This window comes from Bombyx mori, chromosome 12 (genome assembly GCF_030269925.1).
Source record: "Bombyx mori chromosome 12, ASM3026992v2".
Classification (NCBI taxonomy): domain Eukaryota; kingdom Metazoa; phylum Arthropoda; class Insecta; order Lepidoptera; family Bombycidae; genus Bombyx; species Bombyx mori.
This window is the reverse complement of record NC_085118.1, coordinates 4,348,470-4,362,924: the sequence shown is the minus strand read 5'-3', so window position 1 is coordinate 4,362,924 and position 14,455 is coordinate 4,348,470. Positions and strand designations below refer to the sequence as shown.

The 14,455-nt window shown below is 36.1% G+C and overlaps 1 protein-coding gene across 1 annotated transcript in view; it reads left to right on the top strand.

The window, feature by feature from the left end:
* Nucleotides 1-14,455, top strand: part of LOC101737162 (carcinoembryonic antigen-related cell adhesion molecule 1) — a 47,456-nt gene that overhangs the window by 1,530 nt on the left and 31,471 nt on the right. The gene's annotated exons all lie outside the window — the stretch shown is intronic.

Sequence of the window (14,455 nt, the reverse complement as noted above, 5' to 3'; positions counted from 1 at the left end):
TGAACACAAAAAAAAATATTTGTCGTTTCTGAGATTACATTGATTTAAATAAATTATAACATCATTGAATAAAATGAAATATCTCGAACATTATTCATTCTTGACCGCAAGCAACTAAGTGTAATGCAAAAAATTGTTAAAAATACAAGAACAGTTATGTTTATCTCTTGAGTTTTCAACCTTATGCTACTGAAACGATTTTCACGGAATTAAACACAGAAGTACTTTGTGCCCTGGGAAAGAATACACGCTACTTTACATCCCACTGCCGGGCACGGATAGTATGTGATAGCTTAATTTAGTCCATGCAAGCGAAAATACTAGGGTATTAGTTTTTAGTTAGCCTCGTCATTTATTTTAAGGCTAAAATGCACATTACGCATTTCGTGTTTTGTTAAAATAACCGCGCTCAAAGCAATGAGCAGTTTCCCGTTCTCTATTACGCTGAAATTATGGCTATCCCCCTCAAAAAATCTAAGCGCCTAATAAATTTAGGCCAAAAGTAGCTAAGACGGTGGAAACTGCAATTAGTCAGCAAATATCACTAGTACACATTGTCATAACAATAATAGAGGCGAGGGACGGTCTTAAGAATCTAGGAAGGTTTTTAAGATGCTGATGTGCAGAAGATTTGGCTTATGGCTCTTGTATTTAAGAGGTAGCCGAAGCCTAGAAACGTGAATAATGTCACCCATCTTGAAACATGTTTGTGTTTAAATTTTATACGTGATTATTAATTATTGTTATAAATTCGTTTTATATAACAATTTTTCAACTGTATTTCATAACGGATTTGCCAGCCATTGAACTAGAATTTTTTTGTGCGATAGAAACAACCCTATTAGCAGTAGGTATATACCGGCCGGTGATCGAATTATGTTGATACAATACTCAGAAAACGTTTTTACTGGTTTTCCGCATATTATTTTAATCCCATTATGTAGCACTATTCATTGGAGCCATTGGTGCCATCTACGCCGACTAGAGACAGCCAAAAAATGTAGACACGTCAGATGTGGCAGTACTAGTAGTGGCGTCGAAGAGCTATGGTTTTTTACACGTACGTTATGATTAATTAATAATCAGACATAATACTACATACAAGTGTAAACAAATAAGTGATTATATATAAATTAACACGTGAAAACTTTGTACCCCTTTTTACCAAAATTACGCGGATGTAAGAGTATGAAATTTCCTTTACTTATAGAGAATATAGAGAAGGAGGGTAGAATGTTAATATTTTTTTAAATTACGCATAAAAATACATTAAATCAATAAAAAAACATTACACATACGACCATGTATTTGACACACACACGCAGGCACACTATTTGTTTATTGTCAAACTTTTCTTAATGTTTATAATCTGTGGTCAAATTGGGAACAGATTAAATATTGTTTGACTTTATTAATATTTGTCTAAAGTGTAGACTTGGCGAAATCTGTGATTATAGAAGTATAATTGTCTTTAACAATAGAATTATAATAGTGTACAAACTTATAATTTCCAATAATTATAGTCCAATTTTGACTACCGGGGGACCACGAGTTCTATTAAAACCACTGCGATATTCATAACATGTTCTATTTCCCATAACATTTATTTCCCAGATCCTAAATACACTTTTGGTTCGAATACAGTGTGTGACAAATTGGTTCGTGACTAAAACATAGTGTGTCGTTTTTTACGACTCCTTCGAGAGTTTATAAGAAGAGAGAAAAAAGTAGGTAGGCATATAGCACTGTTTTTACGATGACACCTATATGACTTATAGGGATCGCAGACAAGTTTGTACATTTGAGATGTTTTATGTCATATAATATAGTTATATAGGATTATTATTGATATCGATCGACTGTAAGTAGGCAGTAGTTTTGACGTTAGCCTTAGAAATGTTCAGTGTTGCAGTGTGCATTGAGGTTTTCTTTAATTTATTAAGAAAACGGGCAGGCGATATCTATACGCTCTCTTACTAGAAATTGTGAACGCCCACTTGAGATATTTTGCTTTCAAAAGGCAAATATAAGCAATACGGTAGCCATCTTGTATCACCATATTATAATGTATGTTTGTGTCATTCTACATCAACTGTTACTATAGGTACTTTGAAGAGGATAGTGCCAACAAACATGCCTGTTTTCAATGGAAAAATTAGATAGAGACTTAAGATGTTATCGAAAGCTCCTAAGCTCCATACTTATGTGGAAAGCAAGGGGTGCACCCTAATTCAAACTCCCTCGGTCATGAAACTTGCTTTCTCTAATTAAAACTCACTATATCATAAATTCACTCACTATATAAACTAACAATATCATTGCTTTGGGTAGATACTGTCTCTATATTAGTAGCGTCTGAAAATAAGGAGTAACCAAAGGGCATTGAACTTTTTTCTTTGACTGAAAAACCACCAGACGGCCGTCTGGTGTAGTGGTAAGTGACATGGTCACTACACAAGGGGGTCGAGGGTTCGAATCCCGCCAAGGGAAGATATTGGTATGATAAATATAAATGTCTTTTCCAGGGTTATGGATGTATATTAAATATATGTATGTGTATAATAAAAATCTTACATTTATATCCGTTATTTGGTACCTGTAACACAAGTTTTTTACGAACTTATCACGGGACCAGAAAATACAACGGGCTAGCTGATTACAGAAAAAAAAAGCATTTGATCTTTGTTTGTTGTCAAATGGCGTAATCACTGACTTTATTCAAACAGATACTTTAGCCTATACTTTTACATACTTCGCGTACTATTCAAATGTCACTTTTGTTACGGGCTTATTGATAACCTAAAAACACTATTCTATTTTCAACTTCAAGCATAAGCAGTCATTACGTGAACAATTTTAAGAATTTGACATTTCGCGAAGCGGAAATGTGTTTTTGGTTGAAGGGTGAAGTAGCCGTTCTACTATAGAACTGAGACTTCAGAACTCATAGAGTCTCAAAGTGGGTGGCGGAATTTAGGACTATAGAAAATATAAAACATAGAAAATGTAGAATATATTCCATAGAATATAAAAAAGCTATTTTGGAATATTTATAAGGTGATTTAGTCCGATGAGTATTACTTAGTTTTATAGTGTAAGTTGATGTACATAATAATATGTGCGTATTGTGTTGCTTTTGTTTTTTTTTTGTAAACTGTGCGTTCATTTTCTATTTATATGTGATTTTGATGGTGGAAACGTGTTTGGTTATTGTTTTAGCTATTTCTTATATATTATGTTCGTATTTTACTGTTGGTTTCCCAAATAAATAAATATGGTTCGTATCTTCGTTCACTGGCCTAACCAAACAAATAAATTTATCAGTGCAGTGTTTAACAATCCGAACGTGTTTTCAGAGATACAGTACCGAAGTTGTTAAAAAAAAACATTAAATTATATTTATTAGTTGAATCGGTGATATTAAATACAAGGATAAAAAAAGGAATAACCACGTGACAGGCTTTACATGTTTGAGGCAACGGCTCTATATTTTTACACCATTAGTGAAGTCATCGCCTTAAAAAGCGACTATTGAATTTATAATTTAAAATTAACTTTAGTTAATATATTTTCAACATTTTTTTTATTGCTTAGATGGGTGGACAAACTCACAGCCCACCTGGTGTTAAGTGGTTACTGGAGCCGATAGACATCTACAACGTAAATATGCCGCCCACCTTAAGATAACAGTTCTAAGGTCTCAAGTATAGTTACAACGGCTGCTCCACCCTTGAAGCCGAAACACTTCACTGCTTCACGGCAGAAATAGGCCACCCTGCCTATTTCTGCCGTGAAGCACGCGCGGGTAGGTACCACCACTCGGTGGTACCTACTCGCGCGGACTCCCAAGAGGTCCTACCACCAGTAAAATCATTGTCCATTCAAAAGAAGTCTGGAAGAAGTTACGCAGAAATTTAAGGGGGTTTGCTGTAGGGTTCGTATTCCGGTATTTGTTTTAATAAAACAAAGATCTTTCAGTAAACAATGCTTAAATTGGATTGTATGGAACTAAAATTCTTTCACAGATACAAAAGAAGCATTAGGAGGTTTTATTTATTAAATCTCGACAAGCAGGCGAGCAAGTGCTCACAATAAAGAACGCTAATACTTTTATAAGAGGACTTTTTGGATCTACGCTTGATTGTTTAAAGAGCTCGTAAGTCGACAAAGATTTCTTTTGAATTGTTATTACTTACTCTACTTTACCTAGAATAACATTTCAAAATGGTAGTCTGTTAAGTTTTTAGATTCCTTAAATACTCCTATTTCAGTTGTTTTCTTATGCATGGTTATGTACATGAAAACCTTTCTGATTTGTCTACCATAAGTAAGTAACTTACCCGACGCTTATGTTACTTACATTAAATGTAACTAGTGGTCCCGCAGTAGTCGAAATTCGACTAGAATTAAGTGGAATTGTAAGTTTGTACACTATTATGATTGTATTTTATACTTCTATAATCCAAAATTTCGCCGAGACTACACTATAAAAAATATTAACAAAGGCAAACAATATTTAATCTATTCTCAATTTGACAACAGACGCCAAGAACAAAATAAATAGTATGCATGCGTGTGTTGCTTGACAATAAATAGTATGCATGCGTGTGTGCGTTAAATACATGGTATGTAGTGTGTGTAATGTTTTCTTTATGGATATAATGTATCTTTTATGCATTATTTAAAAAAAATATTAGCATTGTGCACTTCTTCTCTATATTCTCTATAAGTGTGGGAAATTTCATACTCCTCCGTCCGCGCAATTTTCGTAAAAAGGGATACAAAGTTTTTGCTTCACGTATTAATATATAGATAAAATAGACAGAGTTTGTATCTTTATTATATCTTAATGTTAGTCATATTCTAAATGACGAGACTTGCTGAATGTAAATTGACTGTCCACTCATATAATAATACATGAACGCTCGTTCTGATTGTTGTCATGTTCTGCTATGTTTACTTGACCGATGGTATTTGCATAATGCTGCTATATTCTCTGTACAACGAGTTTATGACTCTAAGCTGTTAAACATGTCATTGAACACGGAATCAATTATCGTTGGCTATGTCCTCGCCCGTAAACACTTCGATTAAATGACTTTACTAGCGATCCAACACGACTTTAGTTGGTACATAGTGATGAAAGTACATCACAGTAATGATATAATATGTATTACTAGTTAAATATTTTTTTGTATTTCATGTTTCTTTGTTTGAGACATTGACGAACTTCCCATTTAAACTTTATCTCCTGATTCACAATCTTAAGAGTAAATTTATGAAAATGTCGATTTATATATGTACATACATTTTTATTTCTAACTGGAGGCGGGTATACGAGATTTCGTGTTCTTATTTTGAAACTTATGCACTTCCATAGAATCATTCATATCCTACGATCATTTCTCTCCTAATTTCCTCTTTAAGGTTATTTTTACTAGATCAAATCCTTCCTAATATGTGGTTACAGAAAAAAATATAAATAAATTTTCAAGTGGGTGTATGATTATTATGTAGGTATATGATTATTGTGATATCCTGCTATTCTGATATTATTACCACTTTAGTTGCCTATGAAGAAAGTTTACTGACAAATCTCGTAGTTTAGAGTATATACAAAAAGAAAGTAGTACTTTATTTTAAAATTGCCTAATAAATAAATTATACATATTCTAGAAAACTTCCACAGAGTGCTTTTTTTTTTTTTTTTTTTGGTCAGGAGGAAATCGCCGGACTTCCGCCCTCCACTGAGGATAGAGGGCGGAGCATGTCAGAGTCGAACTGACTAAAACCTCCTGTCGCTCAACAACCAACGTCCAAACCTCGCATGAGACAGAACTCATGAAGAGGCAGAGGGGGGAAAGTGAAGCGTTTAGTGCGGAGCACATCTCTCCCATCACCCTCCCCCTCGGGACGCCGGACTGGCGGTCGTCGGCGCCACGACCACCAGCCCTCTCGGTCGGCAGGCTATCCGAAGCCCGCCTAGATGGCGCCGGTTAGAGTGAGCTATCCTACGGAATACCCCGCTGGACCAGAACCAGCGTGAGTCGAGGATAGCCGGCCTTCCATCACCCGGATGCTCTTGCGTAAAACGCGTGCAGAGCAGCTTGCACGTCGTCTTCTTAGGCCCCCTTCGCCGGTCCCCAGACCGACATGTGAGGGGGACCCGAAACACTTAGAGGGCCAGGGCTTGGGCGAGATCCGCCTCCCTGGCCCCCGCTCGACGGCGGCGGGATTGTGCGTCTCTCACGCGCCCCGCCGCCTCCTTCTGCGAGATGGTGCACTCGCAGAAGTCGAGCATCGCCTTCCACGACTCGTCGTTGCCGAGCATCGATGCCACAACACTCGGCAACGACAAGTCGTTTCCTACTTTTGCGACGAGGACACGGCGCCACCCCTCCCATGCGGGGCAGGCGACGAGCGTGTGCTCCGCCGTGTCCAAGTCGCAACCACAATGGTGGCACTCTGCCGTCGGCTCGGCTCCGATCCGGTGCAGGAACTCACCGAAGCAACCATGCCCAGTGAGCACCTGCGTGAGCCGGAAAGTGAGGCGTCCTCTGTCACGATTCACCCAATCCACAAGGACCGGGCGAATCGCCTCGACGGTCCTACGACCGGCCGAAGGATCAGCCAGCCGCCTGGACCATGACTCCAGCACGGACCGCCGAGATTGGGCCCTCCGCGCTCTGACCACACTGTGGCTGGGACGCGCCACGCCCCGGGCGCGAAGGTCAGCCCGCCACTGATAGTCAGCGGCGAGCGCCTCCGCTTCCAGAGCCCAAGGCGGCGTCCCAGCCAGTACACACGCCGCCTCAAAGGAGATGGTGCGATAACCACGGATGACCCTGACCGCGATGGTGCGTTGCGGCCGTTGCAGCAGCTTCGCCACCCCCGCGGCCAGGGATCCACAGAGTGCTAATAACAATTGTTTCAACTCATTGGCTTAAACGAAGTTCGATCGTATCTGACACGATCAGAATAATTTTGAACTTATAGCAAACCGACCTGTACGTCACTCTCGCGGCCGTATGCCCGCTATACACAGTTTTTAGTATCTATGTCCGTCTTTTGACAGAGTGTATAATCTATGTTCCGGGCGCTTCCGTTTTGAGTGTGAGTAGCGTGTGCCCGCGTCTTGTTGAAATTATCCTTTTAAATCGAAGGTTGTTTGTGTTTAAGAAAGATTAGAATTCGAAATTCGATACTAGTGAGTAACTCATCGTTTTATTGAATAAAAAATACCCCTGACTACCCCTCACTATAAATTTTATTTTAGAAATGTGAGTTAAAAAGTTGTTTAAAAAAGAAGCGTTCTGATTGGTGAAATAGAAACATACAGTGGCCGCAGAATTATTTCTTAATTTATAACACGGACACTTCCATACTTAAAAAAAGTTTTATCTCAAAATATAAAATGCAATTTTAAATCAAATACGCTTCAAACACGCCATTCGAAGCTCGCCAAATAGCACGCAAAACTTTCGAACGTTGACGTCACTTCACAGTACCATTGTCAAGAGCCATCAAACCGTTTCACGCAACACGGCCGATCGGATTCACCGCTAACGAACTATAGAGACGTGATAGCAAACTTTTTGAATTCAAAAAGTTTTTTATATACTACGTACAAATGTGGGAAAATGAAACAAAGCCGTTGGACGTAACTTCTCGGGATCCTCCAAAAAGTCCACTGAAAAAAATTCAGTAAATGACCACCATTTTAATGAGATTATATTTCATCCCATATCATTTCATTTAATTTCATCCCAGTTCATTAATGTCTCAAATTAATCATCTTCATTTCATTTCACTCCATATTATCATTTTTCATAAAAATATCCCATATCATATCATCTCATTTCATTTCATGTTATATTTCATATTAATCAACTTCATTTCATTTCATGAAAAATATATATATAAATAAAATATTAGGCTGTATGGCATGATAACTTTGCCTTTCCATTTGGAAAAATAAAACTACTACTACTACTACTACGTACATGTGTGGACGAAACGAATACTGCAGCTTAACCACCTAAGCTGAGGTATATTAGTTTTATTCATCATTTATAGGTAAGTTTGATTGACTCTGTGTTGCAGTAGTTAGTGCCGGTAACTGCGTAGCCGTGGTACATGGGCTAAACTCCCGGTAAACATTCCGGTGTGATGAACAAGTTTGTTTGCTTTTTATTTGGGCGTTTGTATGTATTTGTATGTGAATGTATTTGTATCAGTTGCTTGTTCCTATGGTACAGGGAATTCTAGTTTAGGGCTAGATGACTGTGTGCGACGTTTTCCCAAAGCGAAAGTAATATACAGCGACTACTGTAGGATTTTGAAAAGAATTGAGTGATAAATATACTAGTAATAAAAGTTATAAATATGAACCTAAATAATCATTGTTACGTTTAAAACCTATGAAAAATTGGTATTTTTCATAATATATTTTATCGTATTAAAAAAAAAAGTATCAAAGACATTAACATAGAAAAAAGTATCATTGAATACGGCTGCGAAAATACGTTGGCCACGTTTACTCTCAAAAGACTTAATCCTATAGCGACCTACTTTCATGCTTAAAAAGAAATTTGTATTTGTACCGAAAATCTTAAAGAAAGTATGCCTTTATTTATTTATTTGAGAAAAAAAAGCGAAAATTGCAGAAGTACAAGAAAAAGCGGACAGCCTTCCGGACTAACGTGTCGATATTGAAGCAACTGGGCATCAAAATCAGACTGTCTACTGTATGTCTGAAGCGGATCCTCGAATGTTTTGGTCACATTGCGAGGAAAGACGGCGATAACCTGGAAAAACTTATGATCACAGGGAAAGTTGAAGGCAACAGATCTAGAGGCCGCAACCCGACTCGTTGGTCCGATCAGATCCGCACCGCTTTGGACAGTACAGTGTACAGCGCGCTGCATGATGCCGTGGACAAGGGAAAGTGGAAAAACATCTTAAGATTGAAGCTCATGGGTGATGGTGGTCACGACCCTCAGACATGAGGAACACGATTCGAGGAGGAGGACAAGAAAAAGAATACGTCATTATTTTTGGGGCGAATTCTTCGCTTCTACGGGTGTGAGTTATAAATCCATTTCTATCATGAAGCATTCATACATTTCTAGGATTAGGATACACAAATTACAATACACAAGAGAACTTTCCACTTTATATTTTAACGTTTTTATTTTTATTGCTATATGATTACATAGAGTCCATGGATGAACTCACGGCCGGCTTGTATTAAGTGATTTTTGAGACTGTGACTACCTAATTATCAAAATGGACGGGTGAGCGAGGACTAGGAGGTGGCCTAGAAATGGGAGATAACTAGAAAAATAATCAATCAATACTAATACAAAACGGTAGAGATCATTGCAAAGTAATAAAAATAGAATGAGTGATTTAAATAGATGAGTGAGAGAGACAGATAGAATATATTATTTATTGCACATCCAAACAATATCAACACTGACAATATAACAAAATAATTTGTACAATATTTTTTATCGCTAAAAAGTGATCTCTTCTTCACAACCGTTTTCATCTAAGCAAATTTTGCGGAAGATGCGCAGGTATTTGGTGCTATACTACTGGTTAGTTACAACACCCAGAGAAATTTATAGACCAATAGTTGATAGAATATAAACAGTCAGTTTTTAGAATTATTTTCTGTCTGTTAGTTTGTTGGCGTACATCTCTAGCTGATGTGGCAGAAGATACGGGAGAACAACTAATTATCAATATTAGGGTAATTCAAAGTAAATTTCCGGGAACCTTGGAATATAGGTTAAAGAATAATATTAAACACGAATAAAAAGTTTTAATAAGTATCCTTTGAAATCGGAGCACTTTTTTAATAGAAATAAGTTTGGAAATATTTCTAATTCGTAATGATTTTAAATTTGATTGCCTATATTATTCGTGTGAAAACTGGTCAAAGAATAATACCATCAAACTCAGTTTAAGAACATCGTTAGTAACTTATAAATTGGTATCACAATTGACCTATTTCGCTTGGATAAAAATATCTTGAGGCACAAGCCCAAACAAATGAGTACATTTCAGACACCTCGTTCTCACAAAGGGATTGGATAATGTCGTCTTTATCTAGGCCAAGAAATGACTGGCTCGCGTCGAGTGGCCAATGTTTGCTTTGTTCATTCTTGGCATTACGTTTTCACGAATTCTTGGAAACTCTCAAATATGTTTCAAAACATACTTTGGACAGTACTGTACGTATTATACGAATATTAACGAGTGTGTTGGATTAACTTCATTCAAAAAAAAATTTTAATTTACTTAAATTGTGATGAGGCTTAATAATTTTTTTATAATTATATTTTGGTTGATGACCGGAACCTAACATGAATATTAATTATCTGCACTGTAAAACAGTTTATCCGAATATCGATTGGGCTTTAATAACAAATATCTTATCCTGTACCTAAACATAGAATTGCTTCAAAGCTGATATGACAAGACTTGGATGCGTGCGGTACATCACATATCCAAGCTATTTGAGCACAACATGTCCTAATATCATCAAAAATCTGTTGTCTCTCTACGGTTAAATAAGCCTCTTATATAGTATATATAGTAAATAGTGTATATATTGATATTGATAGTAGTATTGTATATTATATATCATTAATAGTATATATAGTAAATAGTGCGCCATTTAATGAACATTTTTTTACGATTTTCATGTTTTTTCTTTTTTCCATGGAGAATGAGCTCCGAACCCACCTATTGTTATATAGTCAGCAGAATCTAAAAACATCGCAACGTAAATGATACTACTCATCTTTGAGACAAGCCTGAATTTTATAGTATAATTGATTAAATCAATCAAAAATTTGATGTATGAATTCGTGTCTTAAGATAAGAGAAAACATTAACACTGTGATATCTATAGAACCCAGTAATCAGATCAGCCGTAAGATCTGCTAACTAGATGGTGGTGTATCGGTATCCCAAAACGCAATACGAATAAGCTATACCAAAAAATTTAATCATCTCTGACTAAATATTGTCATAATACTTTACGAGAAAAATCGCAGGCTATAATCTAAGCTTCGTGCATTTTCTTAAATTAACCAAATCAGCAAATCATTTTAATCTTCATAGTAAATTAGATCCAAAAATATAAATGAAATATGATTATATAGATCACTATTAGATCACACAGCATTACACTTCTTCTAACCCTTATCCCAGATTATGTGGCGCAGTATGTCCTTGTTTTTTTTACAAATCGTATCCATACGTCATCTCTGCACTCACAGCCCTTACTCGCATATCCTGTTTCATCAATCCAAGTCTTTTTAGAACCCCCCTACTCAGCTTACCGCTGACTTTCATACCTAGGGTATCTTATTCTATCTTTTGCCATAACACGCCCATATCACGAAAACTTTCCACTCTTTAATTTTTTCTGTCATTGGCGCTATCTTCAGACTTCTTTTAAATACACATTTGTATCACACAGCATCACTACAAATCTTAATTTGTATTCATATTAAAAAAGAATTATAAATCGTATTATTGTACGTAATAGATCGGTATGAGATTACACACAGATTTTTTGTTTCGTAATAAGCTTCCTATACCCTTAATACAACACCATTAACTGACAGATAACTAATAGAATAAAGTCGTTACACAGCAACATTCTGTTCGGCACAGTTCCAGGGTCATAAAAGCCGAAAATAATAAATACCACCCATTTTAGTGAGCATTGATAAATGGCACACACTACTTAAGAGTCTAATCCCGCGGCCGGCCTTCAAACAATGTATGACCTTGCTAGCCCGAAAAGTTCGGAGCGTCAGCTTGGTCAACCCTACTCCGTGGTCCGTCGGTTGAAACTCCGTACTGTTTACTAAGCTGCTTTTTGTCATTGACATTTGTAAATAGAGGTATATAAGATTATTTCAGTAAATATTTCATAAGACTTTTTGGCGGGAACGCGAGGAGTGAAGTTGTGTGTCTATTTAGTGTTTCTTCGGGTTTAAATGTGTAATAACGGTGGTTTATTAACTGTTTAATATATGTGAAAGTGCACAAAGGTGGGAAAATGAAATAAAGCCGCTGCACGTAACATCTCGGGATCCTCCAAAAAGTCCACTGAATCTTAGTAAATGACCACCATTTTACTGAGATTATATTTCATCCCATTTCATTTCATTTAATTTCATCCCAGTTGATTAATGTCTCAAATTAATCATCTTCATTGTATTTCACTCCATAATATCATTTTTCATAAACATATGAATACCTATAAAATAAAATGACATGACTTAAAGGTCTCAGTTACCAGGTCATAAAATCCCTTAAAAAAAAATTCATAAATATATAATTTATCCAACTTTGGAATGCAATATATGCGAATCAAACAATCATTACGGTGTTTTTTTTTATTGCCCGTGTAGGCAGACTAGCATACGGCCCACCTGATGGTGAGTGGTTACCGTCGCCCATGGATTTTAGCAATGCCAGGGGCAGAGCCAAGGAACTGCGTATCGGTAAGTACTCTCCACAAGCCTCGTTTGAAGAAGGATATGTCATTTAAATTTAGAACAAAATATTAAAAAGAGCCTAGGATGCAGTATTACAAAAGAAGTTTTTTTTTTTTTTTTTATTGCTTTGGTGCTTCGAGGACTGCCTCGAAGCACGAACATTGGTTCAGTCAAAGTCAAGAAGTTTTGATTAAATTTAGGATTTAAAGATGCTTTCAATAAATAGTCATAGCATTGCCACAAGTTCGGAAATAAAATTTACCACGAAGAAAAAACTTTTACAAAACATTCATAAAATTAGAATTAGTACATTTGATAGATATTATTGTGGTGACAGAAAACAGGTCTGCATTATTAAGCACCTACCAAAAATATAATAAGTACCGTTTGAAATTTCAAACCTAATTGATACCTTATGTATATTCGGTTGATAGTGATTCCAGTGATAAACAGTTAGAATTGGCCCATAACTTTAAGTTGTATTATTCAAATTTTTTGTGTTATATATTGTGTAATATTGCAACACAAAAACGAGGCTTAAGAAAGATCTGTCCTTAACATTTCTACGTAACTTGGTAACATGTAAATAAGTGAGCGTAATTGACTCTATACAGAATAGAGAATCGAAAACTCTCTTATACGAGAGGTGTAATTACATTTTCGACATTGGAAGAGTTCTCTAAAGATCAAAGAACGTTATTTCGTTGCGGAAGTTTAATGTAGGTTCGTGGAATATCGTGATTTAGTTACTTTTGACTCTTAAGCCTGTTAGTCGTTCTTCAAAGAACTGAAGGGTTAATAAATCTTCGTCTACATCTATACGAATGTTTGTTGTGTCGTTTCTTTGGGTAATGTTATGTGAGAGAAGTAAAAATATCGCCGGTCACCCTGTAAGTAAAATGTCAGAACTAAATGCAACTATCGTATGGCAGTTACGTTAAGACTTCGTACTGGTACCCCATATTTTTTTCATCTACTCAAGATATTGACCTCGTCATTTGTTGTGATCATTTATATAAAATACAAGCGGCTGGCTCCGGCTCCGCTCGGGTCTTTAACAAAAATTTCAACGATATATGACGTTGTTTTATTTTTTTAAATAAAATAACACTTATTGCGGCATAACTATAATAGTTAGACATACGCTGTCGCGATACTTTTTGTAAATAATAATGTGTTCGAAAAGTCGTAGTACCTTATTTTATTCTATCATCAACAGTTTTCACAGGGCACGCGTTGTAAAGAATATTTTAGGTAATTTTTTTACACCTTGGGTTACATTATTAGAGTTTTAATAACGATCCCTAATTTTTTTCAAAAAAGGTTATTATAGCCTATGTCACTCAGGAATAGTGTAGCTTCCAAACAGTGAAAGAATTTTTCAAATCGGTTCAGTAGTTTCGGAGCCTATTCAATAGAAACAAACAAACAAATCTTTCCTCTTTATAATATTAGTATATATATATAGATAGCAATGGAAAAATATAGCAAAAGAAGCGTTTTAAAACGTAAATAACTGTTGCCACTGGTATAGACCCAATGCTCAAGTTTCAACAATAATGAAATTGACGCTTTGAGATTTAGATTCACTTTAAATTTTATATTTTCTATTTATTTTTAAATCAAACGTTTCAAATGTATATGGCACTATTCATAGTGTGATTTTTATGAGCGACTTAACGCTATTGGACCCGTGAGTTCGTTCACCAAATAAACAATAAAATAAATAATAAGACCAATAAATGTGTCCAGTTGGTTCTACTCTTATATACCATCTTAAAACCCTGATTCTCGAAGTGAAAATCCTGCGATTTAACCCCAGGAATAAAGAAAAACGATTTGGTCGGCCAAGATAGGATACGAATTAGTTAGAGGCTTAAGGTATAAAATAAAATGAGTGAGGCATGAGAGATGGAGAAGTTACACTG